The following is a 15,814-nucleotide window of genomic DNA, read 5'->3' on the forward strand; positions in this document are numbered from 1 at the left end:
ATGTTCGAACCAATGCTTTTCTGTCATCACTAGGTTGGTCATGGGTAAATTATTAAATATTCCCGTAGGCTTCCGCGGCTGTTATACATGGTCTATGGATAAACTTTGGGGCTTATACCGCGTTGTCTTCGTGTTGGTGGTTGACGTTTCGAGCCCTGTATTGTGGTCATGCTTAAAGCAGTTGGATAAGGAAATAGTAAGCGAGCTTGTACTGTCATCCTCTGAGGAGTTTAGTGCTGAGAGGAATGCGGTTCCGACTAGTCTAGCGCGGTACTGGAGCGGGAGGGAACAGTGACAGCGGCAGTCTGGAAGGAAGTACAATCATACTAAAAACATTCGCCTGATTTACGAGAGCAGTATGCCTATTAGTTTTCTAATGTATTTTTGGCGAGATAGAGATACAACCATTCGTACTTCCGTGTTCAGAGACGGAAAGTATTGTAGAAAATTTATTTATTTATTTATTTATTTATTTATTTATTTATTTATTTATTTATTTATTTATTCAGGTAAAGTTAAGGCCATCACACCACCAGAAATACAAATACAATAAAATAAATAAAAAGAAAAATATTCATACAACTACAATAATAAAAATGAAAAGAAGAATTATACTGTACAATTTAGTGATTAGTAGAATTGAATTAAATTTGTAAAGTAATCAATTTAAATATACTGTACTGCTGAACTCACTTGAGAAGTAAAACTACTTGATTTGTATTTTAAGATATCACCAACAAATGATTTTCGCATGACTTTATAGGAATCTGTTTTTCAGGATACCAATCACACATATTCTAAAATTCCAATAGAATAAAACCAAAAACTTTTCCACAGCATGTTTCCTTAAAAATGACTTGTAACGGTGAACTATTTAATATGAGTAATTCATATAATTTTAACATAGATAACATCAGGGAGATGTTTGAGCAAAAATTGCAACAATATATTTAATATATTAATAACAAAACCATATAGGCCTAGGTAAACAATATGTATATGAAATATTCACACACTACTACAAACTGAAGACTGTATGTTTTTGGACGATTAATACTTCCCACTCCGCTCGGCTCGGCTTGGCTGTAGTAACAAAAGAATCTACCTGCAACCCCCCCGCAACGATGGCAAGAATACCTCAGGTCCCACCGCTAAATTCGTCGGAGGAAGACAGTATATATAATTATAGGAGTCTCAATGGGGGAGGACTTTCAATGGTAGGTCGTAGCATCTGATTGGTTCTTCGTTGTCCAAACCGGTTGAGGTCTGTATGGAGAGGAGTATTCATATTAAAGACTGGCCCTCATAAACGAAACGTCGAAACGACAGCCACCAACACCAAGACAATGCGGTGTAAGCCCCGAAGTTTATCCACAAACCATATTAAATATATACTTTACGCAACAATTGTATGAATGTGGACAAATCTGTAAGTAACCACTTGTTTATCTTGTTTATTTAGCAATGGGGAGAAATTAAATATACATATTTTTTACAAAAATCTACAAAGAACAAAGACATCTGCAAAATGAATTCTGTAATTAAATATCTGGAAAAACAAGTGACAAAAATTGAAACCAAAATCATGAAATTAATGTAATAAACATGGATGGAAAAGTAAAGTATGGAGTGAAATTAAATAGTGTATAACAGACTATGAAATAAGATAAGTTGACAATGAATGTGTATGATTGCTCAAATAGTGGTTTGTCTCAATACCATTTTATTTATTCCAAGAATTTCAACATTTGCAATCAATTTATGTAGTCAGTAACAATGCCACTCAAGTGCTAGACAGTTTATTAGTACAATTATTCTAATAATACATTTCTTGACTTTAACAATTTGGAGAATAATTTCTTACTATTTTGAAACCCATTTCATGGTGCTGTCCGACATGTTCGATTAGATTTGCAGATGGATGTTATCCCTCCACAAAATGACAAATTTACCAAAAGTAAATGCACTACTTTTGTTGGCTTGGATATAGATAAACAACTTTGTAAATTAACATATCCAAATCTACATAGTTTCACTATGAAAACTGCATCAATGTTTGGCTCCACTTATACATGCGAATCGAGAGTCAGACTTAAAATGATAATTTAAAGTACCAGCACAGTCTAGTATATACAGTCACGAAGCTCAATACGTAGCGAATATGCAACCATAAATAGTTGCTAGCCACTAGGATCGCTACTATCGCATCACAGGCAATGCGAAATAGTACCGGAACAGTCTATTGTTCCTAGTGCCCTCAGCAATTCAAGCTTCCTGACTGTCAGGGATGCGATACTTACTAGTAATTCTAGTATGTTTGTGTTTATATGATATTTTAACACATTAAGTACCTTTGTTATAAATTACGTAAAATAATACATTATTTTGTTTTATTGAGGAATTACTTGTCAATAAGTTTATTACACACAAAATACTTACAGTCCACATTTCACGAGAAGATCCGAGCAAGGAATGAGAGTTCCCCCCCCCACTCTTATAACCTATCCCCTCCTCGGAACCGGCCGGCCATTGACTGAGTCTTGCTTTTATCCACCTTATCCTTCAAGAACGCTGAATTACTAGTTACTCTCTCCTCTTACCCCGCAAGAAACATACTCCCCTCGCAGGGATCCTCTCGTGAAATTTGGACAGTAACTTTATTCCAAGCGGTAATTATGCATGGAATTATAGGATGGGGTAGCTTATTTAAATTCAATTTTAATCCACTATATTTATAACAGAAGAAAATAATAATTAAAATCTGTCTTCATAAACCTATTGATTTTCCATCTCAAGAATTGTTTTTAGACTTTAATGTTCTTAAAATAAGACAAATTTATTACATGGTATTAATAAAATTCATACATAAACATCTAAATAATTTTATATTGTATTCTCATAGTTATGAAACAAAAAGTATGAAATTCTTTAAGGTTGTTCAAACCAAAATGCAACACTGCTACAGTATTTAATCACAGTAGTAATTTAGGCCCAAGAATATATAACAAATTTGTATGTAAATATCCTAATCTTGTTAATTCTAATAGTTCAAGTATTCAATTTAAAATGTTATGTATGGATTCTATAGAAATTGAAAAATTGTAAATTTAAATTTATATATTCTTATTGCGTAGTAGACATAAGCCAAATTGTATTATATATACTTCTTAATTTCAATTCAGGAATCCGCCCCTGATTACGAGTTCAGGGGCGAGTTAAAGGTTTTTGTTTGTCTTATATTTTGTTATAATTATTAGCAAAATAAATAACTAAATAAATAAAATAAATATTTAATCTGTACATATCTTTGTGTTTGCGTTTCTTCTGAATAATTGTTTATGTATCAATTTCTTCCGTATAGTTGTTTGTGTTTTATACGCACTTTTTTCGTAAAGTTTTATAATGCAATATGAATAACTGAAGAATAAAAACATTAGTTTTCTAGAAAAGTGCCAAACGGGAAGAAGGAGGTGATCTTTGACGACTGTATGAATGTTATCAGCACTGTTGCCGTTCCGTCTCGTTACGGTATGGTTAGTTGTGGTGTCCCACATATTCTAAACCAGCGGTGACCAAAACTCGAGCTGCAGTGATTACATGCTGTCTGTCGCATGAAGTAAGGAGACGGAGGAAAGGTACTTGGCATGAAAACTATAACCAATGGTGATTCCTGTACTAACATCTTGATCAATCCCGCGGATAAAAATCTCAAACTTTGCTGTATCAGTAATGTTACTGCTGTCATCATGAGCCAGTGAATAATATACGATTTTTCTTGCTTCTTTTTTTAACCTTCCTCTTGCATATAATCAGGAATTTTCTAAATTCTTCTCTCGATACTGGGACGAGAAATTCGTACTTTTTCAGAATTAAAAACTTCTTATGGACAAGTTATTTAAGCTATTTTAATCATAACTCTTTTGAAAAATTCTCTTCTATTAAAAGACTTTAGAGCACGAGATATTTCAAACCCCATTAGATAGCTGACTTCCTTACATTTATGTCATCTTTCTCTTCTTGGCTATGATTTAAGACATATCAATTCCTGGCGTTTGACAGTTCGTTGGCACATAATATCGAACCAGTTTTTCTACAGTATTATTATTAAATGAATAAGTAATAAATAGTTACCCTCATCTAAAGATTAAGAAGATTAAAATTTAGATAAAACCTAATACTTTCATTCTTCTAGGGAGAAGATCTAAAAATATCATGCACGTACAGGAGCATTATAGAAACACATACCTAGTGGTCAGTAATAATAATAATAATAATAATAATAATAATAATAATAATAATAATACATTATTCAGAGTGGCAGTTAATGTTTCTTTATACTCCTAATAGAACCGTTGACCAAAGTAAACATATAATATTTTGTCCGACAGAACAACAAAAAAGTTCTCCTCATTCTTTACGAAACTACCTCTTACTGCTTTTAGAAACAGTGTTTGTAGAGTGACATGATGCCGCCACTGCTTGCCTTCAGTACGTGAATGAAATACACAGCAATGTACAGTAAACTCCTCGTATCCGTTTAAATGTCTGTGATTACACGATGTAATCACGACACTCGTTTTGGTCACCGCTGTTCTAAACTAATACGCAAAAGAAATAAAACCCAATTTATACATTACGGATGCTATTCATAGACATTTCGCTAGCCCGCGCTACGAGCGTGCTAAACTAGCCCCGGCTATCGACTGGTTACTTGTACAGGATTCATATCGTATCATATCGTTAACACTGGTTTATGAATACGAAAAACGTTAGTTCGCTGATCATCCACCCGAAGCCCGCGCTAAGAATGTCTATGAATATGGCTCTTAAAGTTTTACACTATCTTTATGTGTTATAAACAGACATCGGATTCTAGGGCAAATGCCTATTTTGTTTCTTTAGGAGAAAAGTAAAAATAATTATTAATATTTGTGTTTCATGGAAATTGAAAGGTATTCAAAGAGTTTTATAGTGCCCTAAAATGCCCTAAAGCGGTTATTAGAGCCTAATTTGTTAATATTCGCCTAAAAATGCCTAACTCACTGTAAAGTTTCGCATTTTTACTCTTACTTTTTATAATTTATACATGCATTCACTGCGAAATTTAAAGCATTTAAAAAGTGGAAAGTTTGCTTCACACCGGCCATGAAACCATTGATAAAGGAAACAAAATGTTTTGAATCTCACGACACTCGCAATAGATTTCACCGAATTTAACATGTTTGGAGGCATAAATGCCGACAAAGAACCAACCATAGTTTTGAAGCAGGCAACAATCACAACATGTGCTGCTACCGATTCAGAGATATACTATACTATAAAAATGACTGTTTTCGGTCCGAAACCGATTAGCTGTACTGCCCTTCAGAGTGTCATAAAATCACAATTTTTGGAGAAAGAGTGTTTTTGAAATATTTATGAAAAGTCGTAAAACTGCGAATTAGTAGGGTAAACCGTTACAAAATATTTAAAAGAATGGCCCTCCTAGTGTTAACACTACCAGGAAATGCAACAATAAGTGGAACTTTGTATTTTTGTCCAATTGAATCTCAATAACAACGGTTCATTTGAATGCTCGTTAACAGTTTCTCTTTCCCTCACCTTATTTGTGTTGAGAAGTTTTGAGCGGTAGGACGTTTTCCTGTGAAGTTTAACGCGATAATGCCGAAAAATATAAGTGCAAAATCTACATTGATCCGGAAATGGCTAACAGAATATTCAGAATTCACTTATAATGGAAAAATAATATTCTGCAAGAGTTGTAGCAAACAGGTATGCAACAATAGTTGAAATATATAAATTCTATTAATTTTAATGAGTAGGCCTATAATATTTATACATTGACTGAGCTATCCTGAGGTATAATTCTTTTTAAGACCACTACACTTTAACCTTTTAAATTCCGATAGTTAAAGTATTTGCAGGTCATTAAAATTTTGATTGTTCGAACCCACTAACTTTGTGATAGAAATACGGCAATACAACAATTAGGATTTTATTTTAATTCAGTTTACTTTACATTTTTAGATTTCGCAAGAAAAGAAGTGCCACCTAAAGCAGCATGTGCAAGGAGCGGCTCATAAGGCTAAAGCTCAGCAGAAAAATCAACTGCAACAAACTTTACTAACTCAGCCTACTTCATCCAATCTCAGCAGCAATTTCTATGCTGATTTAACCAGAGCGTTTGTTGCTGCTAACATTCCCTGGAATGCAATTGAAAATCCTGTTTTAAGACAGTTTTTACAAAAATACTGCAAACAAAATATCCCATCTGGGTCGACCCTAAGAAAAAATTACTTAGACAGAATATACAATGAAACTTTAGCTTCCATTCGGGAGGATATAGGTGATTCTTACATATGGGTCTCTGTGGATGAAACCTCAGATCCTATGAATAGGTATATAGCAAATATGGTAGTAAGAAAACTTAGTCCTGATGGACCTTCGATTCCACACCTCGTATGTGTTAAGGAACTTTCGAAAGTGAATAGCCAAACCATTGCCTATTTTGTAAATAAAGGCCTACAGTCTTTATACTCAGGTAATATAGACGATTCTAAAGTTCTGTTGTTTTGTACTGATGCTGCCTCATACATGGTTGCTGCAGCTCCACTTCTTAAAACATTTTATCCTAACCTCACGCATGTAACCTGTCTAGCACATGGCCTTCACAGGGTTTCTGAAACAATCCGGAATGAATTTCCTCTTGTCAATTCGTTTATTTCTAACACAAGAAAATGTTTTTGTAAAGCCCCATCCAGGATTTCAATATTCAGAGAGAACTTTCCAGATATCCCACTCCCACCTCAGCCGGTTGTTACACGATGGGGAACCTGGATTCAGTCAGTGGTGTATTATTGTAAGTATTTTAAAGAAGTGGTCACAGTTATTCATAAATTACCTGAAACTGATAGTGCAGAGTGTGTGAAAGCAGTGAAAGATTGTCCGAATGACTCACGAGTGAAAAACGATATTGCCTACATAACATCAAACTTTTCTTTCATACCTGCAAGCATTGAACAATTAGAACGTGAAAAACAATCTATTTGTAGCCAAATAGCAATAGTAAAGGAAGCTCAAGTGAACATACATTCTGCTTTCGGCGAAACTGGGAAAAAAGTTAAAAATAAGTGGGACAACGTATTAAATAAGAATGTAGGATTTTCATTGTTGGAAAAAGTATCAAGAGTGATATCGGGGGAAAGTGTAAATGTTACAGTAAGTATTGATGTTTCTATTGTACCTAATTTAAAATTTGCGCCTCTCACATCAGTTTCGGTTGAAAGAAGTTTTTCTGCTTTCAAAATGATTCTCAGTGACAAAAGGCAAAGGTTAACTGTGGAGAATTTAGAAAAAATTCTGGTGGTGTACTGTGCAGATAATTATAATAAAGTCTGAGCATGGAATGAATTTCAATAACTTAAAATGAGTAATCTTGATATCAATAATCATTATTTCATTAGTTTCAATATATTAAATTTGTGCAGCTCTGTTTATAAATATAATATAGTATTCTTTTTTAATGTTTAAACATACTTTTTGTGCGTATTTTAGTGTATAACTAAAAATATCAGTGAAAGAAATAAGTATGATACCTTGATGTGCCTAAAATGCCTATTTTCATTAAAATAGAGCCTAATTTTACCAATTTTGAGCTTATTTTAGGCGCCTAAAACTGCAATTTTTAGTGCCTAAAAATCCGATGTCTAGTTATAAATAATGGCTTTGAAATGAAATTTGAAGAACAGAGACTGTTACCAGATCAGATCAACAGGCCTATTCCATAATTCCCTGATTCGAAGTTAATGACGGTGTTGATGGGAAAAGTCGTAGCCTACTGCTACTGTAATGTGCCCACGACTCGTACGATCCAAGATAGGCGCTACTAAACAGTTGTTCCATTCATGACAGATAGGCCTACTAATGGACTTTGTTCATGATGTCACGCACATAATGCACAGGCATCATCATTGTGCATGTATGTCCCCAACAAGGATTTACAAAGTACAGAACTTTCCTTCTTTCTTCACTACGAGTAATATAGCCAACTTAATGTAATTATTATAATGCAATAAGTAGCCTAGCTGAAGTGATGTGGAAACTGAAATTAAAACTGCTAAAATGTCGACATTACATACCTGAAGTAGTGCTTCGCGTCGCATTCTGGCAGGGGCCCATTCTTTGTGATATAATTAAACAAGTCACCTTGTTTACATAACTCCATAAATATGAAAATGGACTCATCTCCATGCACCACATCAAGTGTGGTTACGATGTGGGGATGTTGGATAAATCTGATCGTGTTGATCTCGCGAATGATAAATTTTAGTCCAATTTCTTTTAGTGCTTTTCTCGTATTAATTATTTTGACAGCTATTTTTTGTCTATAGCCATTTGCGAATGTCTTGTATGCAGTTTTTACTTTTCCACACGCACCTTCTCCGATTGTTCTACCCACTTCATAGCCACTTTTCATAAAAGCATTTATTGCTCGCTGCTGATGTTCATATGCCTTTGCAGGCCGACATCCTGTGGATGAAGGCGGCATATCTCAATATATTCTATACACTTCTCTATACTCAATTTGCTCTATACACTTCTCTATACTCAATATACACTATACGCTTCTCTATACTCAATATGCTCTATACACTTCTTTATACTTAATACACTATATTTTCTATCTAAGAACGAATCTATAATGACGATAGCATTCCTTTCTTTGGAACTGGCAAGATAGTCGTTGCCTAGCAAATTCATGCATTTCAGATGATGGATTGTGACAGACAATTAATATAATTGGGTTACTCCATTGTTACGAGTGTGACAAATGAGAAACTTGTATCCAAAACTTGCCAATTCCATTCATTGCAATTGTACAAGCGAGAGATATTCTCCTGTACTTTTCTGAGGGCACAGACTCGTAGAATCTTTGGATTTCTCTAATGTATTTAACATTGTTAGTAAGTATTGATCTTTTCAAGCATACTATATCTACTCATTTAAATATTTACTTTAAGTTCAAAATTTGGCGTAGCATGTTTTGTAAATAAAATTTATCTTTAGCACGTTTTGGAAATAAAAATATTGATTTTAGCACTTTTTTGGAAATAATTATAAATGATTGGTTGATTGGCAAACATATTCGTGTTAAATTGTGTAAGCTCGTGTGGCTTACAGCTGTTTCGGTGCTTCACACCATCCTCAGAGCCAACTAGATCTCGGCGTCATCTCGAACTTCGCTGCCTGTTGTGGGGGTGCGTTTGAAAAGTGGAGTCAAATAGTGTGTGTGTTCTGAAATTGATCTGTGTGTTGAGAATTTGATCAGGGTGTGTTTTAGTGTGTGTGTGTATATTTTATATTGTTCTAGAGCAGGCCTGCACAAGGTTTGAGCTCTCCGAGCCGGCTCGCAGCTCATGAGCGGAATGCAGGTATTAGCTGCGCTCTGTATAGGGTGGACCGGAAGAACGGGTGATCTCGTACAAAATGTACACAGAAGGAAGTACTATTACGAGGTTCATGAAATGAATTTCCGTTCAGTGTTTGCAAAACTATCTTGGACTTATTAATTGATATAGAAATATTATTTTACAGAAATAATATAAATTTTATACCTACTTAAATGTACAATATCATTTTCTTATATTTTTATTTACAGTACATGAAAACGAGGTTTTATGCTGTTGGCAGCTGAAAGGAACAGTAGCCTACTGATCGTAAAGAAACATCAGTTACAGATGTTCGATGCCTGCTTTTATTAATGTTGATTATAGAAAACAGTTGCTCACAAATATAAATGTTGAGCCAAACATAGCAATCATTTTCACAGCCAGCCTGTGTAGTCGTGGATATCATTGCTAATGTTTAGTCTTGTAAAACTCAACCAGGCTAGTAGTATTATTCAAATGATTCTTAGACCATAGGCCACATTGAAGATCAATAAGTCCGAGCTGTAAATCATTAAATGTTATGTTTTATTTAACGACGCTCGCAACTGCCGAGGTTATATGAGCACACTTAAATGCAATCGACCTGGCCCGGAATCGAACCCGCAACTTCGGGCATAGAAGGCCAGCGCTATACCACCTGCGCCAACCAGGCCCACCTGTAACTTAAATGACATTGTTTCAACTGGTGTTGAAAGAATTTATTATGATAACTTTAAACTTTTTTTCAATTAAGACAAGATTTTTAGTAGGTTAATTTACGACGCTTTATCAACAGCTTATGTTATTTAGCGTCTGAATGAGAAGGTGATAATGCCGGTGAAATGAGTCCGGGGTCCAACACCGAAAGTTACTCAGCGTTTCTCATACTGGGTTGAATGAAAACCCCGGAAAAACCTCAACCAGGTAACTTGTCCCGACCGGGAATCGAACCCTGGCCACCACAGGTGTGAACCTTAAGACAAGATCTTGGAACCTATAATTAAATTCATTTTGAATTTCAATTAATATTTGTACATAATCGTTTAACATGGCTTCATCACGAGCAGTTTCTATCGCTCGAAAGTAAGACATTACCTTCCCGAAACTGACTTACGAAAAGTGTAAGTTTACGACTGAAATCCCGTAATTTATTCAACATATCAACAATGAGCTGGCCTTTTCCCTGAAAAGAGATATTTAAATTGTTGAAGATTAATATCTTTAGTATCTTTATGTCTGGACTCGTAATGACGTATTATGTTACGTTTCTTTCTACCTTTCAAAATGTTGTGGCAGATAAAGCACTGAGTATTTACTCCAGCAGCTATGAAAAAATAAGCATTTTCCCATGCAACATTGAAAGAATTTGTCTGATCACCACTTTTCCGTCTTTTAGATTCCTTCATACCGTACTGTAACAGTAGGTAAGCAACGTGAAACAGTTACTGAGGATATGCACTGCACTCCACTAGATAGCTGACTGGTCATTTCCCTCTCTTCTACCTACTGTATATATATATATATATATATATATATATATATATATATATATATATATAGAAAGTCTATGTCATTCTGACGTATCTTCCTCTCCGTTTCGGCAAGCGGTAAACACCGCTCTCCCGCTCCGAACGAGCGCGCGCGCTCGTTGAGGGCTGTTTGTGCAGGCCTGTTCTACAGTGTTGAGTTTTTGGTTTTTGGGTTGTACGTGTGGGATTTCCACGCATGTGTTTATGTAATTGTATGTATGATTAGCATTAATTATGTGTTCGGCGTATGTAGATGTATTGTGTCCGCTGGTTATTGCTTTAATGTGTTCTTTGTAGCGTGTTTGGAATGATCTGCCTGTCTGTCCAATGTAGAACTTGTCGCAACTATTACATGTGAGTTTGTATACGCCTGTGTGGTTGTATTTGTTTGTTTGTGTGTTGAGATGTCTTTGTAATGTGTTTTCTGTTCTGTATGCTATATTGTATTTCAAATTCTCAACACACAGATCAATTTCAGAACACACACACACTATTTGACTCCACTTTTCAATACGCAAACGCACCCCCACAACAGGCAGCGAAGTTCGAGATGACGCCGAGATCTAGTTGGCTCTGAGAATGGTGTGAAGCACCGAAACAGCTGTAAGCCACACGAGCTTACACAATTTAACACGAATAAGTTTGCCAGTCAACCAATCATTTATATTTAAGTGTTAAAAGTAGTGTACGCAAGATCCAAGATGAAATAATTATATTCAAAAATACTGTACTACTGGCTGCTTCAAAACAAAGACATGCAAGAGCGGATTTAAAATTGACCCATCCATTCCTTAAGCTGACTAAGATTTGTTAGTCAGTGGGCAAGGTCACAGTCTTCTTTTTACGTATTTTATTTTCTAGAACATCAAATTCCCTGTCCGCCGGCATGTAGAAGTGACCTCTTACAGCAGTGATGTTAAAGCAAGCGCATTTTCCTGACCTTGACGTCGTGCGCGGGCATCAAGCGCTAGGTATGGAAGGAGGAAGGATTATGTATATGAAGAAGCAGCCTGTTGGATTTAGAAGACAGTGGTGTACAAACTTCAAACGGAACGTGAAATTTTATGTCGTTATTTTTATATAGCTTCTTTCAGCTTGATATTATCTATATTGTTTGTAAAACCAAAGTATTTACACCAATTTCTTAATATTGCAGTTGTGTTTTAAACGTTAATAACATAATAAAGATTGTAGAAGGAATATTCACATAAATTCCATAGTAGTTTAACTATACTATACTAAGTGAATGAAACACATCATTCACAAAGAAAGTGATATCCCAAGGAAAGAGATTGAGTATGACATAATAAGATGGAATTGATATTGATGGTATCTTTAGCCTTATAAAAGTAATCAATAAACTAATCAAAACAATATTATAGTATAAAGCAAAGTTACCTAGATATATGTTTTAACTATAACTAATACAGGGACATCATTTTATTTTTACTAACATTTTTAATATTAACCTGGCTATACCTTTGGATTAACGGTTGAGAACCGGAAACACCGTTTCCTACCCCCTTCCACGACTGGAGTTCGATGATACTGGCGTAAAATACAAATCACTTTCCTAGGTATAGGAGGGAAGAAAAGTAGTTCATCCATTTACGTAAACTAGGAAATATCGCAATTTTGAATTTGATAATTTTCATTAGGTTTTTGTTTAATTAAAATACAGTACAGTATTAACAGTAAGTCTTTTTACTCACGAACTGAGTTATCCATGCGAACTTATTCATTATGCAGTGTATATTATACTGTCTTCAGCATATTAGCGTACAATGTAGAGAATGAAGTTACATTGAAAAATAATCATAATATGGATATTTAAAGACATTTTTGAAAATGATGGCCGTCCATTTCGATACAGGCTTCAGTTCTAATGTGCATATTATCGCACTATAGCTATTGTATCTAATTCCAATTACCAGTTTCGTCCTTCGTACCAGTAACTCATGTTGAAATAATTCTGCACCTACTGTATGAAAGAATACCTTACGTACTGTAAATTCAATCTTTACTTCTGCCCGACACGCACAGATAAAATTACACAGACATGCTATCTACTGTCCGTCCAAGTGGTTATATCGCAGGATCGTAGAAAGGGGGGAAATCACGTGACAGTTAATTACTTAACGAGGCCCTTTTATTTAAGTTATTTTAAACAGTTGTGTAATATTACGTAGACGTCCAATTCCTAACCGAAATTAATGTTTTCAGAAAAGAGCTAAGACAGCTCAGCCACTAACCTTTACAGAGAGGCGAGCAGAAGCGGATGGGGGAAATCGGGATGCGACATAGGCAAACGGACGACAGTACAGCCCAGTTACTCTATGGTGACAGCTCGTCGACGCGAGAGAGGAGAAGGTTCGACTGTGGGAGGGAGACCTATCCGAGACGGAGGGAATGGAGGGAGGGAAATACAGTCATATTAGAAATGAGGTCGCACGTTGCAGCGTCTGCATAATTTTGAGCTTCTGTCACTGTGTTCACTTCATACTCCGGAACAATAGTCACTAATAAACACTAAAGAAGTAAACTATCATGGAAATACAATGAGCAGCAGTTCGGAACAATAATAAACGGGTTACATCAGCTTCTTGTCTATGCGGATGACGTGAATATGTTAGGAGAAAATACACAAACGATTATGGAAAACACGGAAATTTTACTTGAAGCAAGTAGAGCGATCAGTTTGGAAGTAAATCCCGAAAAGACAAAGTATATGATTATGTCTCGTGACCAGAATATTGTACGAAATGGAAATATAAAAACTGGGGATTTATCCTTCGAAGAGGTGGAAAAATTCAAATATCTTGGAGCAACAGTAACAAATATAAATGACACTCGGGAGGAAATTAAACGCAGAATAAATATGGGAAATGCGTATTATTATTCGGTTGAGAAGCTCTTATCATCCAGTCTGCTGTCCAGAAATCTGAAAGTTAGAATTTATAAAACAGTTATATTACCGGTTGTTTTGTGTGGCTGTGAAAATTGGACTCTCACTTTGCGAGAGGAACATAGGTTAAGGGTGTTTGAGAATAAGGTTCTTAGGAAAATATTTGGGGCTAAGAAGGATGAAGTTACAGGAGAATGGAGAAAGTTACACAATACAGAACTGCACGCACTGTATTCTTCATCTGACATAATTAGGAACATTAAATCCAGACGTTTGAGATGGGCAGGGCATGTAGCACGTATGAGCGAATCCAGAAATGCATATAGAGTGTTAGTTGGGAGACCGGAGGGGAAAAGACCTTTAGGGAGGCCGAGACGTAGATGGGAAGATAATATTAAAATGGATTTGAGGGAGGTGGGGTATGATGATAGAGACTGGATTAATCTTGCACAGGATAGGGACCGCTGGCGGGCTTATGTGAGGGCGGCAATGAACCTTCGGGTTCCTTAAAAGCCATCTGTAAGTAAGTAATAAACACTAAAGAAGTAAACTAATGGAAATACAATGAGCAGGAGTTCGGAACAATAATAAACACTAAAGAAGTAAACTAATGGAAACACAATGAGCAGGAGTTCGGAACAATAATAGACACTAAAGAAGTAAACTAACATGGAAATACAATGAGCAGGAGTTCGGAACAATAATATACACTAAAGAAGTAAACTAATGGAAACACAATGAGCAGGAGTTCGGAACAACAATAAACACTAAAGAAGTAAACTAATGTGGAAATACAATGAGCAGCAGTTCGGAACAATAGTCACTAATAAACACTAATGTGGAAATACAATGAGCAGCAATCGAATCATTATATTTAACAGTTAATCACTAATTAACAATGAAATATACTCATGCGGAAATACCGGTAATGTTCATCAGTGCTTCACTGTTACCTTTCCCATCATCAGCATCATCATCATCATCATCATCATCATCATCATCATCATCATCCATGTTCTCTGTACTTCTTTATTTTTCTCAAATACTGCAAACTTTTGGTCCTAATGCTGTGATTCTCCACCACAATTTGGCGATTATTTTGTGTGTGTGTGTTTCCCCCCCCCCCAATAAAATCCTAAATTGAAAATAACTTTCCTTAAAATCGAGATACCTCTCTGAAAGTCGACAGTCTTTCAATTTCAATAACATATATATTTTTTTAAGTGTGGGCCGCTATTTCTGTGAAATATAGAACTCGTGCTTTGGTTCGTCTTATGACAGCTTCATTAAAGTTGTCCACAGTTGATTTCGGCGCCGATTATCAATGTCTTTACACTCCCTTATTATTTGGCTAACACAGCTCTCAGACAGCGGTAAACTCTGCTACAAGTTTTCCAACATTTGTTACGTTTTTTCTTCCGACGCTATCTTCATAAAGCGCTACACGTTGCTCACGACTTCTCGCGACTGCGAATGCAATACCAAACCTTTCAGTTTGCTTCTAACAGGCAGCATTTTCACAAACAGAAAATAGCAGTGATTCTATACAATAAATACTACATACTAAACAATACAAAACAGAAGCACTACAGCTATTTAAGTAACTAAATGAAATGTACGTAACAAACACACTAAATTGCAATATACAAGACAGTGGTGGTGTAGTATTTTATAGTGTACGCCCACACTAACGCTCCCGAGATGTGACCGCTAGCGCAGCCAGGGGAAGACTAAAATGAACACCCCTTCGAACAAACTGTGAATTCGCCCAAACCACTGCGTCGCCAGGCCAGAGCTGTCACCATAAACTAACTGGCCTGTACCTGTGCGAAAATATGATTCAATCACAGTCTAATAGATACAGTCACGCAACTCATACTTATAAAATATGCCAACATTTGACAGCTGGCGCGACAGTAGCCCTCTAGCGGCAGGCAAGTTAAAAGTGTGCA

Source organism: Periplaneta americana, chromosome 6 (genome assembly GCF_040183065.1).
Source record: "Periplaneta americana isolate PAMFEO1 chromosome 6, P.americana_PAMFEO1_priV1, whole genome shotgun sequence".
Lineage (NCBI taxonomy): Eukaryota > Metazoa > Arthropoda > Insecta > Blattodea > Blattidae > Periplaneta > Periplaneta americana.